Consider the following 20972-nt stretch of genomic DNA (forward strand, 5'->3'; position numbering starts at 1 on the left):
CATACAGTGTGGAGTCTTTTGTAGCATATTCAGTGTGTTGCGAGAGTAATGCTGTGCCCATTCCTTACACTTTAACCCTGAGGATACGCCTGGCTGCTCTGTGCCAAGCTACCAGAGGGTGAGCACAGGTTATATGACAAGTGCATCGAACCAGGATTAGGACAATGGATCCTGTCTTGCTTCGGTGCATCCCAGCTAGCCAGAAACCGCTGGGTCTAACAGTTCCTAAATCTCCAGGTGACCTCCCCACTTTCCTTGTTATCCCACTGTATTTTGTGGACTCACTGCCCAGCAGTCAGACTTTATTCAGCTTGTCTGGGGCTCTCGGGCGATGTCCACTGATGTTTCTTTTATCCTCTTGATTTCTTTTAGGTTATTTTGACCCCCAAGCCGCTCTCAGCACCTGTGCATCAGCCTTTCCACAGGCCTGCGTCCAGAGGCCTTGAGTACTTCTTTGCTGGCAAAATTGGATATGGTCATTAGTGCTGCAGGTGGATCCGTACCTTTCCCCAGCGCTGGGCAGATTTCTTCACTTGCAGCGTGCCACTGCCGGTTCAGAAGTGTGCAGCTGGAGCCTCAGCAGGGCCACAGTGAGCTCTCACTTTAACGTGACCTCCTATGCCTTCAGCATGACACTGTCAGACACTGTTGTCTCCCAGGCCAGGCTGCAGCGCTTGCTCTTCACATCACAACTCTGCACCTAGATAGTAGGCGGACTCACGAAACCAGCAGCCAATGGTCTCACAGATGGCAGATCACAAAAGAGTGCAGCAGTTGCTCCAACTGAAGCAGAGTGGCTCCCTTGCCAAGCGGGTGACTCACTCATCATCAATGTGCATGTGAGGCCCAACCACCTGCTCGCACAGACCATGCTTCAAAACTTGCACTGAGTCAGAGTAAACCACACACATTACTGCATGGGCAAAGAACACGTGCTGTCTAGTACGCTTTTATAGCCTCCGACCACGGCTGGCTAGAGGATGTATAGTGTATTGACATCCTGGGCCGAGGGCTACTCCTATAAAGTCCAGATGACTCACTACAATAGGGAAAAGTGTAGTGAAAATTCCTGGGAATGTTCTCAGATTGCTAGAGATAGCTTGCTAAAGTGAGTAATCACATGCGGTATTACCAATGGTGTTTCAAGATGGAGGACAGTGTAAACAAAGCACATGTTAGCATAAACTCAATTTAAAATACATTTAAGCCAACAAGAAGGAAAAACAGCTCTCCCATCCTTGAATGTAGCAACATTTGTATTAATAAATTCAGTGTCTGAAGCGCAACTAAATTGGAACTACATTATATGAATATGCAGGATAGTGCTGAACAACGTGCTTTAAGAAACTGTATTGTTCTTTCTTTAGCCTGATTTGTTCAAATTGAGTGTCTTGCACACTTTTGAATGTATGATTTCATTGAATTTTGACAATCAAAGAAGCCCTGTCCTGAGGGTATGGGGCTTACTCTCCCGGATCTTCATCAGGAGACAACACTATGTCGATCTGAATTCTGATGTAAGGCTTATTTTATTTCAGCTGAACTGGAATGTAAATTGTTCTGCTATTTTATTATTTGAATTTTTATTCTGAGCTTCATGCTAATATGTTATTTAAATGACTAATGGACTGACTACTAAACATTTATTTGCCTTCTGTAATGAATTGAAAATTAAAGCAGACCTATTAGCGTTGCCAATGCTTACTATGTCCACCACGGCGCGTTTTTTCATATTGTCTTTGGCAGTCCGTTCTCTCTGTTCACGGCGCCATTTTTTGTAGTCCCTGCTCTATCTTTCTGGCCAGTCCGTCTTCTGTGTTTAGAGCGCTAGTTATCGATCGTCTCCTTTCTATATCAGTGGCGCCCCAGTTCGTTATAGCCGTGTGCTGACTACCTCAAGTAGCTCTCTTGTTTGTGAGGGCAGGTTTAGGGAAGTAACAAAAGGGCATAGCAAATCATCTCTAGATTCTTACTTCCTCGCGCTTGGGAACTCGTTCCCTTCTCCACCTTCCAGGACATCTTCAATATTGTGCCAGTGTAGAAAAACTTTCGCTGCTGATATAATGCTTAGCAGTCTGGGGGTAAGTTGTACCCTTTCTGTGATTAAGGTATGCCTGCAATGGCTAATAACTGGCCAGTGTGCAGCAGGGTTTAAGGAGGCATCGTTGGAAAGGGCGTGCCATGGTAAGGGGTGGGGAGGGATTATAAATGCATATGAAGTGGGCGAGACCAACGTGTAAAAGGGGAGGAGAGGCAACCGTCAGCACGGGGAAGCCTTGGTACAACACTGGGGGCTTAAGGTTGTTTAGAGGTAAGAAGTAGAGTCATATCACAGCTTCAAAAACTATATGCAGTCGCAAAATGACATTGATTACCTCTTGCCTGTCTAAAGCTTCTGGTGGCTAATTTGCCTCATTTTACTTTATATTTTTTGCCACTGCATGTCGTTTTTGAAGCGGTGCTTTTTTGGAACATTAATTATGTGCAAAGGGCCCTCAAAGCGCTGCACTGATTGTTTACATGTCTGTCACCCTCCCCGTAATGTCACCGCAACCCTCGTGGAAAAATCACGCCATAATTTTTTTTTTTTTTGGGACAGCCGAGTGGACTTGAATGTATTGCAGCGTTTTATTTGAGCACCAGTTACATTGCATGACAACAGCATGGGGAGATTAATTAATTTTCCCAGATCACAGGATGTTGGGCTGATGCTGAGACTCGAATTTGGTTCCCCAGCTCCAAAGTTGGCAGCTCTGGCTGTTACGCCACGTCCGAGAGATTACACTCTTACACCGAGCCTTGCTTTCTTCAGCTGTTTGAGGGAGGATGCTTTAAGTACATCATGCAGAGGTGTAGCAAGGATTCCTGTGCCTGTTGGGGGAGTCGTTGCGCTGATCTCCAATACTTGAATTTATAAGGGGAAGGCTGCTGATGTGTACAGGAATAAACCTTTTAGAGGAGCTCTTGCTATATGTGTGCAAGTGGTACAATGAGTGGGTGGACTGTAAAATGCACCATCTTGTAACTGCCATACTTCTAATTTTTAATGTCCCACAAAGGTATTGTATAAACTAGAGTAACTGCATAACATCCAATGGATACGTTATTGTTCCTTCACATGCTTTGCTTTAATTTTTGTACAGCGTATAGTGCTGGAGTTCCTTGGTAACCTTGCCTTCACTGTATTCCCAGCATTCACAGTCCAATACAATCAGGTGTGAGTCTGAATATCTTTCCTTAACCACGCCTTGTAAACCTCCCTCAATACAGCCCCCCTCTCATAGGAACTGTGGTCTACAGCTCCAGGAGGTGTCTACTGTGAAGCCCCAGCCCCGGGAAACTCAGCGGAACAGTTTTGTTTTTGTTGCTGGAACTTCTTTTACTGTGTAATCAATGTCTTTTTGCGACTGCCGGTGGTTTTTGTAGCTGTGCTTTTTTGGAACGTTCTGCCTGTGTAATGGACCCAAAAAGCATTGCGCTGTGTGTTTACATGTCTATCACCCTCCCCGTAGTGTCACAGCAACCCTAGTGGAAACAAGCATTGAAAATGCAATAGGTCTCGCAATAGAAGAGTTTGACGTTTTTCGTTTTGCAAATGGATGAGTGGCGTTGCGTGGATGAGTGGGGTTGCGTGGATGAGTGGGGTTGCGTGGATGAGTGGGGTTGCGTGGATGAGTGGGGTTGCGTGGATGAGTGGGGTTGCGTGGATGCGTTGCGTGTGTGAGTGGCGTTGCGTGTGTGAGTGGCGTTGCGTGTGTGAGTGGAGTTGCGTGTGTGAGTGGTGTTGCGTGTGTGAGTGGTGTTGCGTGTGTGAGTGGTGTTGTGTGGGGGGATGGATGGATGGATGGATGGAGTGGGGGATGGATGGATGGAGTGGGGGGATGGATGGATGGAGTGGGATGGATGGATGGAGTGGGGGGATGGATGGATGGAGTGTGGGATGGATGGAGGGATGGATGGATGGAGTGGGATGGATGGATGGATGGATGGAGTGGGATGGATGGATGGATGGAGTGGGATGGATGGATGGATGGATGAAGTGGGATGGATGGATGGATGGAGTGGGGAATGGATGGATGGATGGAGTGGGGGGATGGATGGATGGAGTGGGGGATTGATGGATGGAGTGGGATGGATGGATGGAGTGGGATGGATGGATGGATGGAGTGGGGGGATGGATGGAGTGGGGGGATGGATGGAGTGGGGGGATGGATGGATGGAGTGGGGGGGATGATGGAGTGGGGGGAGGGATGGATGGAGTGGAAACCGGGCGGCAAGGGCTGTGATTTATAATGTGTTATGTTTAGGAGTAAACGGGCGTACGACATAGCAGGTATGTCCATCTTTAATGAATATGTAGGGCACAAATGACGTGATAAACAGAAGAGGCGCAGATTGGTGGTTGAAGAGCCCAGAGAGTAGTAAAAACAATAACAAAAGATGCAGCAAAGGCTTCAAAGTTAAGAAAAGATGCAGGCACTGCTTTGGTATTGTGAGGAGGAGGACATGTAACCGGAAATACAATGTTTATAATGTAAAAGTTTAAATCAACAGGAAACATGAGAAATTACCTGGCTGCAGTGGAAATTAAAGAGAAACATGCAGACAAAGGTTTTATGCCGGAGGACACAAATGAACCAGGACGGGAAAGCAAATATTTATGATGTAAAACTATATTAACAGCAAACCTGCGAAACCATGTGGGGAAGGAGGATATTTAATAAACAGAGAGGTAGGTGAAAACATAAAAGAAACAGGCAGGCAAATCTTTCTGATTCTATAGAGGTTAAAACGCACGGGGAAGCTTTAATTTGTAATTTAAAACGTTAATGTAGCAGGAGTTTAGAAGTGTAGATAGTTTAAAAGATTAAATAAACAGGAGTAAGCAGGCAATGAAACATAACAAGTGAGACGGAAAGCCAGAGGCCAGCATCAAACGGACAATACAGAGGGTCTGTTGCTTGTGTGCTCAGCCGTGACCTGCGCCAAGGAGCTGAGAGCGTTGGGAGAAGGGGGTGTAGTGCACGCGCTGGGAAGAGCAGCAGCAGGGAGGGGGTGGCAAATGGTTCTTTGCTTTGGGCGCTCTGTAGTGGGGAAGGGGGATGGGGCACGTATAGGAGGTGGCAGGAAAAACAGGGACAGGGTAGAAGAAACAGTAAGGGGATGGGATAAGTTAAACAAGTGAAAAATGAGTGAGCCCCTTCATGGTTGTGTGTGACAGACACCTCCTTTATGCTGCAGTAATATCGGGGAATTCAGAAGTAACAAGGAGTGGGGGAAAGGAGCGGTGGGAGCGAGAGGAGACGAGATGCCAGCAGAGCCGAGGATGGGAACCCAGAGGCGGCCCTAAGGCTGGCAGCAGAGAGGGGAAGTCGGAGAGGCTGTGTGCGGGGAGAGAGGAACAGGGGGTGTGAAGGATGGGGGTGGGTGGGGAGCGTAGGGACGGCTCAGATGCCTGAGGCAGAGCGCACGCTTTAATTTGTAATTTTAAACGTTAATGTAGCAGGAGTTTAGAAGTGTAGATAGTTTAAAAGATTAAATAAACAGGAGTAAGCAGGCAATGAAACATAACAAGTGAGACGGAAAGCCAGAGGCCAGCATCAAACGGACAATACAGAGGGTCTGTTGCTTGTGTGCTCAGCCGTGACCTGCGCCAAGGAGCTGAGAGCGTTGGGAGAAGGGGGTGTAGTGCACGCGCTGGGAAGAGCAGCAGCAGGGAGGGGGTGGCAAATGGTTCTTTGCTTTGGGCGCTCTGTAGTGGGGAAGGGGGATGGGGCACGTATAGGAGGTGGCAGGAAAAACAGGGACAGGGTAGAAGAAACAGTAAGGGGATGGGATAAGTTAAACAGGAGGCTGGGAAACAAAGAACGTGTCGCTGGAGGGGGCGGGATGGATTACAGAGAAGGAAGACGGGTGGGAGAAATGTTCGAAAAACAAGTAAACGAGTAAAACAAGAGCACTTACAGGGGGCGGAGCAGGGAGAGCGGCCTTTGAAGTGCACTTTACACGGCCGGCCGGCAGTGAAACTGAAAGCATGGCCGGCCGCCGTGAAAGCCTTTGATGACGCAGCAGGGGGAACAGACGGCGAGAGGGTGTGAAAGCAGCAGGGGCAGGCAGGCGGCTGGGGGCATGTGCACGCGCTTTTAAGCGCATGCGCATTAAGCTTCAATTTCACGGGCACTGCAAGGAATCGCCACGATTCCTTGCAAGTTGGTTAAAGACTGTTTAAGCCCCAATAGTCTCGCAAGCTCGATGCGCATGCGCATCGACAGGCGAGACCTAAAAAATCACTTCCTCCTTTTTAGGTCTCGCCTGAGCCAGCGCTGCTCTGTGAGACATTCAGTGTTTGGACTTTTAAAAGTCCTACCACAGCTTTTTGTCTGGCATAGAGCGTGCTGTTACACGCACAATGACGAGCAGAGGCCCCATCTGGCTTTCCTCTCTTGTCATGGTGCGCGCACATCGCACACCACTCGCCAGCCTGCTTTCACTTTTGCCATGGCTCATCGCTCGCGGGCACCCTTACAGCCCATGAGCGAGATCGCGATCACTTTCACTTTCCTTCGAATTGTAATCATTCGAAACTCAACGACTTCATTCAGAAGATCGCCACCAACTCCGCGATCACTTTCAGTTTCACGGCTGGGTCACTTTAACAGCCGCGCGGCCAATGCTTGTTTGTCTGAGCTGCTGCCATAGCGTCTGTCCCTTGTTTCGTCTCGGCGAGATCTTTATGCCGCCTGGGCGCCGCTTGATTTAGGCCCGCTCCTTCAATTAGGCCCGCTACCTCCCGGTGTCTGCTATGCTCATGCGTCGCATCTACATTGCCATGATTGGCGGCCCCTCCGGCACTGCTCCTGACCTCCAGGGGCTCTCGACCCTACCGTAGTCTCACCCAGCCTGGCATGGGAGGCCGGGTCTCATTGCTCCACTTCCCAGGGCCCAAAGCTCCAGTGCTCAGCTCTGCTTTGCTGGGGCGCGAGCCCGCACCATACCACAATCCTGGATGCCGCTTACCTTGGGCCTGCTCCATTGCTCCGGGCCCGCCTCTTCTTAAAATCTGCTGTGAGCACGCGCCGCAACTACTGCGTCCTGATCGGTGGCCCCTCCAGCACTGCTCTACACTTCCCGGGGCTTTCGGGTCCGCCACAGAATCGTCCGGCCCAGCGTGGGAGGCTGGATCTCACTTTTTATAGTTTATGTTCTTCCCAAACATGACATGAACATGTTCTACTATTTCTTTAGGGTAAATCTGAGTTGTTCAGTCAGGCCAGGAATATCATTTTCTGATTTACTATGCCTGGGCATTATGTGAACTCCTTGAAACGTCACCAATATGTTTCTGTTTTAAATGCAGATGTCCACTTTAACTCTGTCGGGTTTCTTCCTTTCATGTTCATGACCAAAAGTTATGATTGTTCGTATACATTTGCTACTTCCTGCTATTTGTACACCTGCTACTTTGCCCTAGGACTTGATGACTGGTGCAGCTCACTCTAGGATTTGATTACTTTAAATGGTTGTGTCGGAAACTGCCTAGGGGCTTGTCTGGGGCCCAACAGGATGTGTGACAGTATCTTTCTTAGCACATGGTGTTTCCAGTGCTTGCAATTAAAAAAATAAAAGTGTAGTACTTACTGTCCCACAGTACCTATTTGTTCTAAGAAGTGACAGCACTCTTTCATTAACCACTTGACTAATAGGGCGCCACCCTACTTACTGGATATTTCTTTTTGTCTCACTCGAACTCTATCGGAGATATTTTATTTTCTGGAAGAAATGGAAGAGAGAGACCCCTTCAACCAACCAGGGGAGTAGAGTACTATTGTCTAGTAGATATAGAGTTATCCCTTGGCGGACAGTTACTTTAAATCAAAGGATTTAAGTATAGTGTTGGATGTAGCACACTCCAAAACTCATACAATAAACCTGTTGCCTGAAAACATAAGTAGTCCAAATCTGATTTAAGATGTTACGAGATTTTTTTTTATTTTAAAAACAAAAAAAGATTTTTTGTGTTGTATGGTTTGTAATTAACCGCATGCGTGCGGGCGGAATTCCGCCCGTACGCTGAGTTTTTTAAAATCGCATGTTACGTGACGAGCTGGGCTCGTCATGAGCGTGCGAGGAGGCTAGTCATGAGCGTGGAAGGCGTTAAAAACATGTATTTCTATTAAAAGCACAATTCATAACATAATTTGTTATTCTATGACACATCAGGGTCACGGTATTTCTCTAAACCAATCCTATTTGCATTTATCCTTAGCTTGTATTTTGGAATTGGTTATAGTCCCAAAGGATTGTGTCAAGCAGTGGCGTCGACGCGTTTCGATGGCTTTTGCTTATTGTTCCATCTTTTTCAAGACAGGCATTATGTCTGTCTTGTTAGGCACTGGTTGGTTGCCTGCTAAGGTTGCTCCTGTTGGGGATACATCCTATCAGTTCTCTATTTTAATTGTGATCCAATGTCATTCAGTTTCTAGCATATGTTTACATTTTTGCATCACATCACATTTATGTCCCAAATTTCTATAAATATTCTTCCGTGTTGAAGAATATTTAATCAGATCTGGACTGATTTACAACCCAATGGATATCGGATACAGTATTCTATTCTATGAATTTTGAAATTGTGCACATCACTTCGTTATTAAAGGTTGTTCTAATTTTCAACCTCCCCCCATCTCTAATATTAATCATTCTATGGCTGGGGTGTGCTTTTCAGCTTGGTTTACAGCAAACAATCAATGTATTCCCTTACAACATATTATAACCTTTGTTCCAATCCATTATCATTAGGCATTCTCTTCTTATTGGCTTTTTCAATACTGTGGGATGTAACTAAGATGTCGATAAATGGCCTATTTATTTCATTTAGATCTTCACTTGCTCCATTTTGTATAAATATATCTCTTTTCTCACCTTTTTATGGGGAACCACCTAAATTTTCTATTGCCACTTGTTACTGGGTCTAATTCTTATTTGAATATTCGTTTTATTTTTGTTAAGTGAGTGATTGAGCAGCAAGATCTGTAGGGGAAGAACAACCATCTCCCACCTCTACACAAAATCATCATTTTACCCACTCACCCACAAATTCCCTTTCATGCATTAGTCTTTTATCAGTTCATGCACTCACTTTGCCATTCTTTGTTTTTCACAGTCATCTGTTCATCCTACCAACAGTCTATGTATTCACTCGCCCATTTGTAAACTCGTTCACCACCCTTTAACTCTTTCTGCCTTTCACCTATGCACATTCCTAACAGCCACACAACGAAAATACCTACCCCAAATGATCATGTCCTTTCATTTTAAAAAGCTACATCTGTAAGCTTCACCAGATTATGCATTTGTCAAGAGAGACTGAATCAATAAAGAACAGTGTGTAGGGGCACACCGTATGTGAATGGCCTACTCGTACTTTCAATCGTGAAGCACGCAGGAGTATACAGCACATACTGCCCATAAATTCCACTGTGGTTGCCTCTAAGCCAAGAGCTCATACTTCATCTGGCTCATGCCATGCAGTCAGGCAGTGTGTGTGGTAAAGAACGATTCCCTAGGCCTCCTAGCTATATGGAAATATATGTTTTTGCAGTTACCGAAGCCCATATCCAATTGTGTTGCATTTGCTGGAAATATTACATGGCATAGCTGCAAGAGAAAATGAGCAGGATCTTAAAAAGGGTGACTTTCTTTTGTTACACTTTAATGTGATGCCCAATACAAACACCGTATTGCCATGAATGTGCTGACCCCAGGGCAGCACGAGTTCACGGCTGCCCTGGGGGGAGTGGTTTCAAGTGAAGTATGGTGCGGCTGCTTGAAAGCTGCTCTTTGTTTCACTGTGCAGACCGCATCCGCCTACACTTTGAAGATGGAACACAAATCCCCATTGCAGGTGGGTACAGTAAGTAACTGGCTGCACCTGTCTGCAATGGGATGTCTAGGAGGTCCATGGAACCTCCTCTATTCCCCCAAGAGGGCTGCCTTTAGGGTGTTTGAGGCGCACTTCCAGTGCACCCGTATTACAGAAGAGGACCCACAAGAATCTGCAACCCCTTCTGTTATGCCAAAGTGCCATGGGGTGCACAAAGTGGGCGTGCAAGTCTGTTGCGCCCCCGGGGAACTCTCTCTGTAATACAGCCCCTGGTGTCCTACAACCTTCTCAGAAATATCAGTCCCTGCTCTTTTGTTACAGTGATCAACCCCTCGAGCACCTTCGAGAATGAATGTGATATTACACTACTTACTGGAGCATATTTTCATTACTTTTGTGAGGAAGCTGAAAACAGGTTGCCAAAATGTAAGTTTACATTGAAAAACGAGAATTGGCAAAGACAAAACGTCAAGCTTTAAAAATAGTACAGAACTACACAGAGGCACACAAACAACATGCATACATACATCACCCCTCGCAGGCTATAGGCTCGCACTACTGATAGTCTTCTCACACCTTCACAATTTCAACTAGAGGCTCGTAGTTGTATTCTTCCACTCCACACGGACTCTCAGTTACATTACAGACCTCTCAGATTCAGATTGACAGTCTTGCACTAGTGACCACACTCTAGCAACCCTCAGAGTAGTAGGGTCTTCCTTGACACAGCACATTCATATCTCTAGCAGACTTGAAATCCCACCCCACTACCACCATACTGCTCCTTTCACAGACCTGGTCTCCAATACTCACATTTGGGTATGATTCGAGGAATTTCTAGTACAAGTTTGAGATCTTAATGCCATTGGTGTCATGCTTGCACTGGTCTAATTTTGGGAATTGCATATATATATATATTGTGGGCATTCCTAACATAATTAAACATATTGGCATTACAATTTCTTGTTTTCTTTGCATTTCGCCATTCATAGCCTGGAATTTCTAATGAATAAATATGACCACCTTATTGCATTGGACAATCCTGATCTAAATTAGCTACCCTTGCATGGAATTAGGAAGCATGAGAGCGGTGGATTTGGTAATCGCTGTTGTTTCTTGCCTCTAAATGTTACCCCAACACAAATATGTGTACTGCCTTTGACTAAACTATGCAGGTGTTTAAAACCAAATGTCCTTTGCATCCAAGGTCATTAGTGTGGCACTTGGTTTTTCAGTTAGGCTTGTAATAATTTTAGGGGCATTGATAAAAACTGCTCTTCAGCTATTTCTCATGTAATGTGTATAAAAACGGATGGCCTTTCTTCATATTCGACTGCAGCATACACCTTATCTCAGGTGAAGGAACTCTGCTTCTGTACGCTTCGAGCCCAGTTAACTTTCATTCGCCAAACAGCCAAACTCACACCATAGCTGATGTACTGCTCAGTGTTCCAATAATTTAGCAGTATGCCATAAAACAGTGTAGAAGCAAACGTGAAATGCCAAATATGATTTGAGCCTCTGTGATTGGTATGTGAATGTATGGCTGTCATAGCTCAAGATAGTTAAATCTCCATTGTAAATGCTAGAAAGAGCCTCTTAATAAATTCTAAAATCAAACAGGTGTTACATCCCCCAACTGTGACTTCTTATCTCAGGAGCAAAGATGGTACTATTTAAAAATGGTTAGTATCCAGTTCGAGGCAATCCTTATATATTTGAAGCGGTAGTGGTTGGAGTAGGAGGTTTCTGATGTGAAAAATGTGACTCTACTCTGGAACTACAGTAGCAGCTTTACTCTTTAAGAGCTATTCCGTGGTTTGCTATAATTATACTTGCCCATTTAATTGGGAAGAGTGAGATGTGTAATGATTATAATTGCATGTCCAGTGACCATTGTAAATGCATTAAAGTGCATTGTTGGAATTAAATTGAAAGCAGAGTAATGAGCTCAATGCACAGAATGAGATTAAGTTTCAAGGCCCATATGCCAAATGTTTGAGGGCGTGGTCTTAAATGCCTCAAGATACTTGATGACTTACTTATCCCTACCACCCGTCCTAGGGTATCAACCAGGACTCTACAGCCATTTCTGCGATAGACTTTTCTTCAAATCTGACTCTAGGTGTAACCCACATCCTTTCAATCTGCTGTGAGGCCTTAGCGCCCGGTGTTTCTTGGGTTTCCTCCTTTGCTTTTTCCTTAAGGGTTCCAGGTCAGGGCTTGCCTAGTGGTGTATGATGCGGGCATTCGTAGGTTGTGACCTATCTAACTCCAGCATCTTTTCATGATTTCTTCATGAGCAGGGAGTTGGAAAGTCTGCTGCCATAGGTCATTGTTGCTGATAGTGTTTGCCAGCCGATGTGGAGAATGTTTGTTAGACAAGTGTAGGTGAAGGTCTGAACTTTAGTTTGGTGGTGTTCACTGTTTTCCTTCTAGTTTCTGTTCCATACCAAAGGACCGAGTTTATGTTGATGTTGAAAAGCCTGATCTTGGTTTGCAGCGGTAGGTCCTTGGAGCTCCAGATCTTCTTTTACAGAATGAAGGCAGCCCTTGCTTTGCCGGTTCTTGCCTTGAAGTCTGTGCCACCCTGCATGTCTATAACACTGTCTAATTATGTGAAGGCCTCAACCTCTTCCAGTTCATCACCTGCAGAAATGACTGCAGTTGTGCTGGCAGTGATAGCCTTCAAGATCTTGGTTTTCCCCTGTGGATGTTGAGGCAACATTGTGCTGATGCAAGTGAAGACTGACAATGTGGCAGCTGCATCTACAGATGGGTGTGGGCGAGTAGGCTCAGGTAGTCTGTAAAGCCCAGGTTGTCGAGCTGTGTCCAAGATGTCCACTGGATCCCATTTGTTGTCCTTGCTGTGGATTTCTTCATGATCCAGTCTATAGCCAGAAGGAAAAGAAAAGGCGAGAGCAATACAACCGTATCGACCTCAATTCCTCACTTGGAAGGCTTCTGAGAGTTGTCCTCCATGGACTATATTGCAGCTCATTTCCTCACAAGACTTCCTGATTCTCAGTTTATCTGGCACATCATAGTGGCGGAGGAGTTTCCAAAGGGGCTCTCTGTAAACACTATTAAATGCCTTCTCATAGTCAATGAAATTGACATGTAGGGTGATTTCCATTCTATTGACTGCTCAATGATGATGCGCAGTGATGCAAACTAGTCTGTGCAGGGTCTATCTCTGTGGAAGCTAGCTTGCTGGTCTCACAACCGAGCATTGAATTGTTCCTTCATTCTGTTCAGAAAGACTGTGTTGACCACTTTGCTTGGGGTTGATAGAATAGTTATCTCTATGTAGTTTGTGCAGGTACTCTGGTCACCTTTCTTGGGGATCTTGATGAGATATCAGGCCTCAAAATCTACACGCCCTCTTGCAATTGCCAGTAAAGCTATTTTTAGCACCTATTAGTCCCATCTGGTGAGTGAATTCAGGCTGGAAAGGAGCAAGTGTTCTTTTCATTCAGAAAGTGAATGAGCAATAAAGATGCCATTAAATCTTGTTTTTATCTCGACACATTTGTTGCCTGTTCAAGGAAAGAGGTTGAATCTCAGTTTGTCTTTTTACTGACAGCTGCTTGGAAAATGGAGTGTATTTTTCTCTTACTTTCTCTCTTAATAGAGTTAAAGGGTTTTGTAAAGTGAGCTGTATGAAGAGGATAGTTTTTTTTCTCCAACACATAACATTTAAATAAATAGCCGGTTAATTAATATTACAAATATTTCAAAATATATCGGGAATTATGAAAGCACACTTTTTTGTAATTAAGTGTGATGCAAACAAAGAATTAAATAGGAGCAAAACAAACCAGAAAACTTTACTTGGTGATATGCAAATGACACATTTGCAGAAACTCTTATTTCCAAACATTATTGTATGTACACAATTTAGTTTTATCAGTAAAACCGCATGTCAGTGGGAAAGTTTGTGGCATTGCAATGTAAAATCTGCCGATAACAAAGGACAGTGTGCTACCACCTCATCCCTTAATTATGTGTTTGTTAAAAGTGATAGTTTTTACGAAAACAATAAATAAATAAAAAAGTGATAGTTTTTAAAAGTGATTTGAGAAACATTCCTGCCACCACCCTGATGACAATGCTGTTGATGAACTTTGAGGCATGTCAGGTTTCATATGTATCCTGGGGCTAGATTTGTACTATATATGGAAAAAAAGTTTAGTCTATTAAATCAAACCAGTTTTTTTTGTACAACAGACATGCTGAATTTGCACATTTGAAGCGCTCTCATACGTGATAATGAAGAAAATGGAGGCTCAATGAATTAAAATAGTTGCCCATGGCCCCATCATTTGAAACCAGTTTATGGGTCAAGAGCATTACAAATAGGTTGAGTAGATTATTTAAGTCACTAGACTTGTGTGACGGGGTGGAATGCCCTTCCAATGGACTGGACTACGGTTACGATTGGTGGTCGGCTGTTCCTCTTTTACCCGCTTCTATCCCCTCTCAGCAGCAGACCGCCCCTTATACCTTCGAGGACTGGCCCGGTGAACCAGGTGGATGTGAAACCGCGGAGGAAAAGAACCCTGGCGCCTTTAACTGGGGATTCCACTGTGACAAGACTCCTCCCCTCCTGGACGTCATTGCGGCAGATTCACAAAAGGAAGGAGGAACCCAGAAGACGGCAGACGGTGTTTCCCTGGAGGTGGAGAAAGGAGACGGTGAGCTGAGGAGTGGAGAGAACACGAAGACCGAGGACGAAGAGAGCCGTGCATCGCAGACCGAAGACGCCCCCGACAAGCCAGGAGGCCAACGGTTCTGTGACTCGCCCTGCCATGCTCCCGCGGGAGGAGTGTGGCTTAACAAGGTACGGGGCATGGTAGCGGGTTGGGTGGGACGGCGCTGCCAACCTCCCGAGTAATAAGCTCAGCTGTACATACCTTCTGTACAGTCTACGATCCTTCCCCTGCACGAGCACTCTAAAAGACGCCTCACGATCCTGTATATAGTTGTCTCACGTGTGCACCTGGTTTCTCTCACTCCCGGCCCTTAAAGTATTCAAAACCGGACGTCCACCTAAACCCCCTTCTTTGTTTCTTTCCCTTTGGGACGCCGGTTCCTGACGAAGCGCCTTACAGCCCGCCCTGCCGGATACAATCTGGAGTCCCCCAAGAACACCAAGACGGACCCAGCTGTATTTGCCCGGGAAAGAATAACGAGCAGGAGAAGAAAGGCGTATATAAAAATAAAACCTTCTTTGAGATCTTTACTTAAAGTCTCTGATTCTGTGACTCTTCCCCCGGTCGCCCCCACCCAACCCCCACAACCTGCAAGGCTAGTAACATTTCAATGAATTTTTTTAGGGCTATATACCACCTCTTCTAATTTGAAGTCACATTTTCCTCTTCTCAGATCCTTTCAAATATGGAGTAGATGGGCCTAGAAAAGCCTATTTGCCCAATCGCAATGGCGAGTCCGACTTGATCAGGTCGAGTAATTTCTAGGACTTACTGGCCCCCTTCTGGCGAGTGAACTTGGGATGAAAAGGAACAGATGTTCTGATCATTCTGAAAGCGAATAAGCAATAAAGATACCTTTAAATCTTCTTTTTATCTTGACACATTTGCTGTCTGTTCAAGGACTGAGGTCAAATGTCAGTTTGTCGTTTTAGGTCGAACATTCATGACGTCTTGCTTTAATTTTATATAGGGCTTTCGTAGCCCGAAACGCTTCGTTTGTGGGCTGTGGTGAAATAAAGAAATACCTTGCCTGAAGAGCTGTGGGGTCCGAGTCTCCGCGGGTTGGAAGTGGCAGGAGTATATATATATATATATATATATATATATATATATATATATATATATATATATATATATATTCTCCACTCCACCACTCTTCCAAATTACGAAGAAAACGAGACACCCAGAGCTGCAAATCGAAGATTTATTTGGCAGATGAACAAATCTCCACGACGCGATTCGCCATTACGGCTTGGTCAGGAGCGTGACCAAGCCGTAATGGCGAAACGCGTCGTGGAGATTTGTTCATCTGCCAAATAAATCTTCGATTTGCAGCTCTGGGTGTCTCGTTTTCTTCGTAATTTGGAAGAGTGGTGGAGTGAATTAGATAGCCTGCTGGTGGCTACAGCGAGACCGCCCGTGACAGCGTGACTCTTTTACCAGCACTGGTGGGAAGATATATATATATATATATATATATATATATATATATATATATATATATATATATATATATATATATATATATTTTATTTATTTTCCAGTTGAAGGCTAATCGTAGCCAAAACGCGTAGGCCGTCCTGTTCTTGCACAATTTTTGCACATGGTGTTTTAAGGAATAAAAAATGTATATGAACTTACCTGCTGCTGTTGTGCCGTGACTTCTGCTTGAAAGAAAGGAGGCGGGAGGAATCGAAGGAATATATATAATATAATTTTTGTTTTACTTTTTTTGAGCTTACAACCTGCCCACTGCTTTTAATTCTTTTTCAGTGTCCTTTAAAAATCCTTGCTTGCTCGTGGTCAGTCCATCCTCTTGTCCCTCATTTTCCCCTTTTGTTACCCCCCACTTGGAGCATTGACCTAGTACTGTATCCTTACGTATTTGAGTGACTCTTTATTTTAGTTCTGCTGTTTGCCTGTGTTCAGCATTCGTCAAGGACTGCAGTGGGGTGGTTCTGTTTAACCCCAGCCCGGCCTTCACCCATGCACGCCTTTTAAGTTATCAACACGGCGCCCAACGTGAAATTAAGATTGGGGGATCTAAAGATCATGACTTGCGAACTATTTGGCCGATTGTAACATGGCTGCTAGTCAGGACATATGTCATGTGTCCGTGGACATGTCTTTAATCAGCCTTTACCTTAGCGGCAAACATTACTTTTCCCCATGACATATTCGTAAAAGTTATTTATCTACCGCGGCTTACATTGCTTTGGCTCAGTGGCTGCAAGATAGGCTAAGCTGCGTGGAAACCTACAGAGGGTGACAAACTGTTGCTTTCTTTAGTGTCTATGGCGCTCTGGCTCTAGTATTGATGTCCGTTGCCTTGTGTGTGTGTGTCTGGGAGCCTGAAGTATCTGCCAGCAGGGACTGTATTCCAAAGTGGAGAGAGGGCTGAGAGCTGGCTGTAGTGAGGCACGCTAAAGTTGACGGACAGCTTCAGTGCTTGTTTGTGACAGCCGGCAGTAGTGTGTCTTCTCTTTCCATGCTTGCCAAATGCAAGATGGCGATAGGAGACGACCGCTTCTGTCCTCAGGGTGCCTTGTGAGGTTCCAAGGAGTAAAAGCGATTCGGAAGTGTCCATCTGGCTTATTCGCCCTTAGAAGGGCAACAATACCCTAGGTGGGAGAAGGAGGGTTGAGGTGAGATGATTTAGGGCTGTGTGTGTGAAGTGTTTTTTGAGTGTTGGGAAGGAACAATTTTTTAGATTTTGAGTGCAACAGTAAGCAACCTTGTGACGATGAAGGAAATGGAAGTATAGTATTTTGGACCATCTTCCCCACCACAAAATGATAGCGCATTGTGCATTTTACTGCGCAAGCAAAGTTGCTAATGTTTGTTACAGAGATCTAACATGCCTACATTTAATGGAACTCATGCCACATTTTCACACTTCCAGTTTTGGCACAGTCGCTAGGAGCATTGTCTTATAACAGCTGCAAAATACATGCTATTAAAAAGAAAAATGCCTCCAGCTGAAATACTAAATTCACATTTCACCTTTGTAGAATCATACTTCTCTAACTGCCACGCTCGCGTTTCCTTGTTTTAATACTGTTATTTAGGAAGAACTTTATAAACGTGAGTGACTTAAAAGGCTAGTTGAACATGTGAAAGAAGTGTCTTGCTACTTTACAGTCTGAGGTACCCTTGGATCTGATGCTGTTTTCTGATGTCACTGTTACTAGGGATACTAAACATGTCTGTTTCCCACGTTTGATTAGAATGTGGCATGGCGATTTAATAATTTACCCTGGTGCACTACTCTGTCATCGAGGAAGTGTGTCAGTGGCCACCTATGTCTCCTCGCTCCTATTCACATACTCTTGCCTTCCAACTGCCAGTTCCAGCCAAACACTATTCTCCCTAAAGTATTTCGGGCCTTCGTAGTACGAAAAAGGCCATCTGGTTGTTCATAACCCCTCCCGCCGTCCTGGGAATCTGTGAAACCCAGTATGTTAAGTCACATCTGAACATCAACATCAATCTTCCGATATTCCTCTTTTTGATACAGTGTGTTGTCTAGGCACCTTCGTGAAGAACTTTAGTTCCATCTGTCATAGGCAGCTTTTGAAACAAGATGAACAATTATTCCCCTCCACCGACTGATAGTGTCCCTTATATTAAGGTAGATTTAGGGCCCATCCTTCCCAAAGCTTCTTGGCGCAAACTGATCATTCTTAAAGGGTGGCTACATAGACGGGAAAAAGTGACATCATGTTTTCTGAAGAAAGGTTTCAAGGGACCAACGAATCTGCCATGCTGAAAGGAATTGCATAAGTCGACTGGCAGGGAGATAAATTGTTTGCGGGGGAAAATAGGTATGATGGTAAAAATAAAAATAAAATAAGTGGAAGCATGGATGACATTCACGTTGATTTAGTTCAAGTTCAAGTTCAGAAATTTGTATAGCGCACTACTCACCCAGAGGGTCTCAAGGCGCTTGTGAGAGGGTGGGTGCATTACTTATCGAATAGCCAGGTTTTTAGCTGCTTTCTAAAGGAGAGGTGGTTCTGTGTGAGGCGGAGGTGAGTGGGGAGGGAATTCCATGTTTTGGCCGCTAAGTAGGAGAAAGATCTTCCTCCCATGGTGGATCTATTGATGCGCGGAATTGCGGCGAGGGCTTGCTTAGATGATCGTAGTTAGCGGGTGGGTGTGTAGAAGGACAGTCGTTTGTTGAGGCATTCTGGTCCTAGGTCGTAGAGGGCCTTGTGTGCGTGGGCGAGGAGACGGAACGTTACTCTCTTGTTGACGGGAAGCCAGTGGAGGTCTTTTAGGTGACTGGAAATGTGGGCTTGACGGGGGATGTCCAGTATGAGTCTGGCTGAGGCGTTTTGGATGCGTTGGAGTTTTTTCTGTAGTTTGGCTGTGGTTCCGGCGTACAGGGTGTTTCCATAATCTAGTCGGCGAGTGACTAGTGCGTGGGTGACTGTTTTTCTTGTTTCGGTGGGGATCCAGCGGAAGATTTTTTTGAGCATGCGCAGGATGTTGAAGCATGATGATGAGACGGCGTTGACTTGTCTGGTCATCGAGAGGGAGGAGTCTAGGATGAAGCCCAGGTTACGTGCGTGGTCCGTTGGTATGGGTGCTGTGCCCAGGGCCGGTGGCCACCATTAGTCGACCCATACAGAGGGGGACGATCCTAAGATGAGGACTTCCGTTTTGTCAGAGTTTAGTTTTAGACGGCTGTTCTTCATCCATTCGGCTACTTCTTTCATTCCTTCGTGTAGGTTGGTTTTGGCGGTTTTGGGATCTTTGGTGAGGGAGAGGATTAGTTGGGTGTCGTCAGCGTAGGAGATGATGTTGAGGTTGTGATGTCGCGCGATGGTTGCGAGGGGACTCATGTACACGTTGAAAAGGGTAGGACTGAGTGATGATCCTTGTGGTACGCCGCAGATGCGGACTCTCTGAGTTCTTCCGGCGAGGAATGAGATGATCCAGTCCAAAGCATTTCCTTGTATTCCGACGTTGTTGAGGCGTTGTATGAGGGTGTTATGACAGACTGTGTCGAAGGCGGCGGAGAGGTCAAGTAGGATGAGGGCGACTGATTCTCCGTTGTCCAGTAGCGTTCGGATGTCATCTGTAGCAGCGATGAGGGCGGTTTCGGTGCTGTGTTTGGCTCGAAAGCCGGACTGTGAGGGGTCGAGAGAATTGTTGGATTCAAGGAAGGCGGCAAGCTGGTTATTGACGGCTATCTCGATGACTTTGGCTGGGAAGGGGAGGAGAGAGATGGGGCGGTAGTTCTTAAGCTCAGAGGGGTCCGCTGTGGGTTTTTTCAGAAGAGCACTGAGTTCGGCATGTTTCCAGTTATCTGGGAAGGTAGCTGAGATGAGGGAGCAGTTGATGACATCGCGGAGGTGGGGTGCGACGATGGAGTTTGCTTTTTTGAAGATGTGGTGGGGGCATGGGTCAGTTGGTGAACCTGAGTGGATGGAGTTCATCAGACGGATGGTGTCTTCGGTTGTGATTGGGTTCCAGGCGCAGAGGTTGAGAGAGTGCTGTTTTGGTTCTGAGGTAGGTGGAGTGGGTTTTTCTTCGGACAGGTTTTTAAAGCTGTTGTGAATGTCGGCGATTTTGTTGTGGAAGAAAGAGGATAGAGAGTCGCAGAGGTCTTGGGAGGGAGTGATGTCGTTGGTGCCGGCGGTGGGGTTGGTGAATTCTTTGACGATGTTGAATAGTTCCTTGCTGTTTTGGGCGTTGTTGTCGAGACGGTCCTTGAATGCTGATTTCTTGGTGGATCGGATTAATTGGTGGTGTTTGCGGGTTGCGTTTTTGAAGGTGGTCAGGTTGTCAGTGGTTGGGTTTTTTCTCCAGGTTTTCTCGAGGGTACGACATAACTTCTTGGATTTCTTAAGGTCATCGTTGAACCAGGGGGCCTTTTTGTTACCTTGTTTGATCTGGTGGTTTTTCAAGGGTGCTAATTCGTCAGCGCTGTGGGTGATCCATTGTGTGAATTTGGTGGCAGCTTGGTTTGGGTCCGATGATAAGGTGGGGGGGGTTTTGGTTAAGCGATGTGAAGAGCTGGTCAGAGGTGATTTTGTTCCAGTTTCTTCGAGGAATAGGTTGCGGAGGGATGTGGGTCGTGGTCTTTTTGTAGCTGAAGTGAACGCAACTGTGGTCCGTCCAATGGAGAGCTGTGGTGTGATCAAAGGAGATGTAATTGCTGGATGTGAAGATAGGATTGAGCTTGTGTCCGGCTAAGTGGGTGGGGGTGTCAACAAGTTGTTTGAGTCCGAGATTGGCCAGGTTGTCCAGAAGGGTGGTGGTGTTGCTGTCGTTGTTCTTTTCCAGGTGGAAGTTGAGGTCTCCCAGTAAAATGTAGTTCTCGGAGGTGAGGGCGTGTGGGCTGATGAAGTCAGTGATGTCTTCGT

General features: G+C 45.6%; 1 protein-coding gene across 3 annotated transcripts in view; it reads left to right on the forward strand.

Moving 5' to 3' along the window:
• The first annotated feature begins 1866 nt into the window (after positions 1-1866).
• INO80C (INO80 complex subunit C) overlaps positions 1867-20972 on the forward strand; it is a 194097-nt gene continuing 174991 nt past the window's right edge. The window contains exon 1 of one of the 3 annotated variants that reach the window (XM_078685756.1): positions 1867-1899. The gene's annotated coding sequence lies outside the window, so the exon portion shown is untranslated. Of the gene's footprint in view, positions 2082-2224; positions 2312-20972 lie in introns of those variants that run through there. The other 2 variants (XM_078685754.1, XM_078685755.1) reach the window with 2 other exon arrangements.

The sequence above is a fragment of the Lissotriton helveticus genome, chromosome 4_1 (assembly GCF_964261635.1).
Source record: "Lissotriton helveticus chromosome 4_1, aLisHel1.1, whole genome shotgun sequence".
Taxonomy (NCBI): domain Eukaryota; kingdom Metazoa; phylum Chordata; class Amphibia; order Caudata; family Salamandridae; genus Lissotriton; species Lissotriton helveticus.